This window comes from Phasianus colchicus, unplaced genomic scaffold, assembly GCF_987193195.1.
Source record: "Phasianus colchicus unplaced genomic scaffold, bPhaCol1.hap1.1 HAP1_SCAFFOLD_73, whole genome shotgun sequence".
Taxonomy (NCBI): Eukaryota; Metazoa; Chordata; class Aves; order Galliformes; family Phasianidae; genus Phasianus; species Phasianus colchicus.
In genome coordinates this window covers 204004-209606 of record NW_028325246.1, presented here as the reverse complement: position 1 = coordinate 209606, position 5603 = coordinate 204004, and positions in this window count along the sequence as shown.

The following is a 5603-nucleotide window of genomic DNA, read 5'->3' as shown; positions in this document are numbered from 1 at the left end:
GGCACACAGGCCACTCACCTCTGTCAGCCACCTCAGGTTTGCCACTGGTCAGCTTGACCTTGATAGCATCTGCTCACTCCTGGACGCCTCGTGATCACGTCGAGAGGCTCGGTCTGGCACAGATAGTTACAATCTTTCGGCTTTCTCCCTTCATTCTGCTGAACTTGTTTACATCTCCCAAGGTCTTTTGCTAATCAGCGCAAGAATGTCTTTTCTCCCAGCGATACACAGAGTAAAGGAAGCAAAATACAGGACCTGGATAAACTAATTGAGGGGGCTTGGAGAGCATTCAGAAACAGAGGACACAGAGGTGCAGGCTTCAAAACAAGATAATAGTTCCCACCTCCCTATTATGGGCCATAATCATGGCTGAGCACAGGAAAACTCACTGGGGAACCGAGACCCTGTATAAATACTTGAGCCAACGGGTTGTGGCTTGGAATTTATACACCACCACTAAGCAGGTAACACAGCAATGTGAGATCTGTTTACAGAGTAATCCTAGAACAGGCCCCAGGGTGCCCTGGGACAAACAGGGAAGGGAATTTATCCTGGGCAACAATGGTGAATTGATTTCCCTGAACTCCCAAGAAAAGGGGGGTATAGGTATATGCTGGTATTAACAGACACCTCTTCAGGTTGGCCAGAGGCTTTTCCCTTGCAGGACCAACAGGGTGCAGGGAGTAACTAAAGTACTGTTACAAGAGATAATTCCAAGATCTGGGGTTCCAGAACATATCATATCATATCATATCATATCATATCATATCATATCATCATATGATATGATATGATATCATATCATATCATATCATCATATCATATCATATACAGCGATCAAGGTGAAAGAGCAAGCTTGTGGAGCTACACGTGAGTTAAGAAGACATCTCAACCCCAGTGGAATATTAAGAAGACTGGACCATTGGAGCTAAGGATTAAGAGACAATAAGTTTAGAATGTGTTTATAGATTGCACTTGCTTTAGCCTGGCGTGAAATCACCTATTCAAATATCACTAGCGGTTAGCCTAAAGCTCACTGATTGTTGGATATGTACAGCCTTACCAAGAGATGGAGGAATGGAAATCCCTCAGTGTGGGATTCCCTCCACCAATTGGACACTATGGGTGGAGCAGGAAGTAGGCCTAGGTGTGCAAATAAAATCACGACAATAGGAAAAAGGACCTAAATTCAGTATACAACTATAGACAGGCCTCAATGTGAGACCCTTCCTGAGAACTAGAAAGGACATTATGAGGAGGATACTTAGTGCTTCAATGGAACAGCGCCTCCTCCAGGGATACTGAGAACCTCTTGGAAAAGGGTGAAGCAGGTAATAACCCCCATATAGACAGGCCCTCTGGGTTCCGTAGTTTTATTGGATGGTTTATTCCTAGACTAGGAGTAAGTGAATCAGAAAAGGCAATTATCAGTATAGCAGCTACATTAGGGAAATCAAGAACTCAACTATGGATGCTATTCTTGGACTGCAGACAGAGGTATCCTCTCTTAGTCAAGTAGTATTGCAGAAAGGAATGGCTCTTGATCTCCTGACGGCCAAAGAAGGAGGGGTGTATGCTATAATCAATCAAAACTGACGAAACTCAAAGAAAAGAAACAGATGTGCACACTAAACTATGGGAATAAATTCAGGTGATCCACCAAGTTATTTTGGATAACACCTCATTTGGATTTACAGAACTGTGGAGCAGATTAACCAGTTGGTTACCGGGCTTTGCCTGGCTAAAGCAACTCTTCAAGGCTTGTGTAGTCTTACTCTTTCTTGGAATATTCGTATGTGTTGTTACATTGTTTCTTGAGTATGTTTAATGGAAACAGCATAAGATACACTAAAAGATGGAAAGCGGGGCGTTCTTCATAAATCCTGAGGTGAGAATGGTGTCATCTAGCGACGTGACAATTGCTAGATTGTAGAAAAGGGGGGAATTGATGTGGGACTATTTCTTTAGAATTGTTTCGGAATTATGTACTAGGTAAGGAGGTGTAGAGCAGAAAAAGTGACGCAGACGCTTCGGGGGGGACGTCAGAGGGGGGTTGACTCACCCTTCCTAGCAGCAGCCTGGAGAAGGGGGAGGTGAGCCGAGGAACGCATCTCTCGCACCGCTCCAGGCACTCGTGCTCACTTACTGGTTCCTTGCTGTGCCACTACAGCAAGGAATAAGAGCTGCAAGCCACAGTAACTCAGCAGTTGGGGTGGAGAATATTATAACTTCTTGGAACCAGTGAATATCTCCTCCTATACTAAGGGTAATATCAGAATAATCTACACCTCCTTTCTTAGAATCAATCGTAATATCCTCTCCTATTCTTGCATATGTGTAACTTGTCTCCATAAATATCCTTAAACTGTCCTTTTACGGTGTGCATGTTAGGAGAGGCTACTCCCTCAGTACCCAGCGTGTGTGTGCAGTGCTGTAACTCAAAATATACCTGCTTTATAACCACTTTGTGGTTATGGAGTTTGATTTTCCACAAGTCGTCCTGTTCAGGCCATGATCTGTGTTCTTCCACACATATGGAAGTTCTGTTTAGCCTTGAGTGAGACAGAAGTGAGAACACTTGGAAGAATCTGGTGAACCATGTCCCAGACTAGACTAGGGTGGGCTTCTTTGTTAGCTTCCTTGTTTGTTTTCTTTTTCTTTTTCTTTTTCTTTTTTTTTTTTTCTTCTCAAGAGCAGAGTCAGAAGAGGATGTGTTGACCTCCTCTGCCATAGGGATACTGGCCCTTTTGTTACAAAACCATTGCTTCCTAGAAAATTTTGATGTGAGCAGAGGAAATAATTTTGCTCATGTGTGCAGCTGGGTTACCAGCACAAAGGAAAGAGATGCGGCTGTGATCACGGCAAAGTTCAGAGGAACATCCCCTGCAGAAAGATGCGTAGAGTTTAAACATTGCCAAGTGAAACTTGGAGCCACTTTTGCCCCACAGAAAATGCAATAGAAAAGGAAGCAGTCTTCTCCAGACACAAACCCCCGGTTACCCCGAGGGCGGTTCCTCCTGGGTGACCTTAAAGTCAGATCTACATAAGTGAACAGCAGAGCTGGCCCTCGTACACAGAGAGCTTAACCATGCTCATGCCTTGCAGAGAAGACCGAATTGAGAAAGCAGGATAGGAAGTTGTTAGCAATAGAAGTCACTCGCTCAGTGAGGAGAAACGTGCCATGAGTGCCATGGGCAGCGCTCAGTGAGGAAGTGAGCCAGCTGCAGGGAGATGCTGCCCTCGAGAGCAGGGCAGCGGGAGATTGCCTCTTCTGGGACCTGCTCACGGGTGAGAGGAGTTAAAGGAGCGCCAGGACAGCAACGTGGGGATGTGCGACCGCAAGGATGTGCGAATGGCCCCAGCAAAGGAAGCAAAGGGACGGAGCAGAGAGCGACGCTTCATTAGCGTGACAAAACACAGCCCCCATCCTCCCCTCTCTCCCACGGGTGCAGATGTGCCACGAGAACGAGCTGTGAAACTGCCAAGGCCTGGCAGCCGGCTCGGGGCGTGCTCGCTGTGGGAATTGCTGCCCGGCACCTGAGGCTGTGCCGAAGCGGCCAGAGCCTGGCTGGAAGCCATCCGGGCAGCACCGCGGCGGCAGGAGGTGCAGCAAGGCCGTCCTGCGGCCAGCTCCGGGCTGCGGGCACTCGGCATCCTCTGCTCTCCCAGGAGCGACTCCCAGGAGCCCGGTTGCCTGCACCAGAGGTGGGAGCAGCCTGCTCCGCACCCAAGGTAGGAGCCCTTCGTGCCTCGTGCAGAGGAGCGCACGCTTCCTGCCCCCTGCCAGCAGCGGCGGGAGGGCAGCGGGGAGCGGCACCGGGCGGGGCGGAACCGGCGCTGCTGTAGCCCAGGCGGGAGCCCGGTCCCGGCCCCAGCTCCTGCCCAGCACGGCAGGTTTGCTGGGCCAGACGGGCTGCAACGAGGGGAGCAGCGGTTGCCAGGCGTGTTGCAGCCCGGCTTGGGCTCCGAGAGGCACAGGAAGGGGTTGGAGCTGGGACAGTGAGGAAGTGAGCAGAGGAGCTCAGCGTGCTCTGCTGCCCGGTTGGCTCTCTGTAACACAGCCCAGCCGGGAGTGCGTTTCTCCCTCTGGGCCACGGCAGACACGAGATGATCCCGCTCCACAGCTCTGCACGCATGGATTGATGGCAGCTTTCAACTCCTCCTTTGGAGTGTCTGAATGGGAAGCCTCCAGCGGGGGAATTTCCACTCCCCTCTCTCTCCCCGGCAGCCCGCAGTTTCCCTTCGGGGACCCAGCAGGCAACATCTGCCTCTAGCGGCCCTTCCAGCGTTCCCTTCTGTGCGCTTAGCGCCGGGCTGACGGCTCACCTGGGGTCGTGCAAACCCCTCCCGAGGCTTTTCTTCAGGCTGTCCCGGCAGCTGCAGGTGCCTTTAGCGCACACCAGCTCCGGCACTGGGCTGTGTAATAGACGCTGAAAAGCCGACAGCCTGCGGGCTGACTGGAGCACACGTTGTGAACGCGGCCGAGCAGCACGTCAGTAAAGCGCAGCCCGGGCTGCCCGGTGCAAAGGGCGCACGCTGCTGAGAACGCCCCCTGGAAGTGAGCGCAGGGTGCGTGCTGAGCTGGATGGGGAGCAGCGCCCCCTGGTGGGGGACGAGGGAAATGCAGCCGCCGAGGTCCAGCCCAGTCCCCAAGTGTGGGGAAAGCGCATTTCTGGAACGTAGGTCTCACCCTATATGACTACATGACCCACATGACTATGAGCTACTTTATGGCTCCTTTTGTATACCAGAGGCTTCCTCCCGCTTTGAGAATGGATTTGGCCTAGGTGAGGCTAAGACGTGTATTACAGTGTTAGGTGAGGGAGCTGTAGAGCTAGGGACAAAATAACGTGGCATGACGCACGTGAAATGATTTGCCTTAGGGCATTTCATCATTGATGACAGTCCCAAAAGCCCACCAAACAATCTCTCCTCCTCAAAATTAAGACACTTGCACTTATGCCTTTGCAGGACAGATCTTTCCAGGTACAATCCCTTCCTGGTTTTGTGCAATTATCATCAGCCTCTGTTTTCAAAAGACAGGTGCCTGTGACAGATAGGTGAATATCTCCAGGTACCAAACTGAAACAATAGAAGCTAGGCACTTAATAAAAAGTAATCCCTCACAAAGCCCACCTAAATTGTTCAGTATCTAAATATTTTACAAATCTGGGTCATGGATCCCTAAGTTCATTTGGGGAGATGCCTATGTGGTCACCCTCACAGCGGTATGTGTCCCTTTTTAAAGCCGGTGGGGCAGGAAGCCTCCTCTGCATCTCCCAGCATCTCTGGCCTTTGGTTATTACTAAAAGGTTTCTCTTTAGCTCCTGTTTCATCTTCCATCATCACAAAACAGCTGCTGTAAGGTCTTCTGCCCATTTGGCCTCTGACTAATCACACCTATCCTGATGTCTGATAGAGAGACCTCTTTGCGGTCTAATGGGAGCAGTGAGGGATTCAACAAAGGACCTTCCTTCCACTTTTAGAAAGAACTTTCATCAAAACGTAACTAAGCTAAGAAAACAGCTAGAGAACTGCTTACCATCTCCTTCAATCACGACTGCAGTGGAAACAAAACAGCTGAAGAGGAAGTAGAAACAACA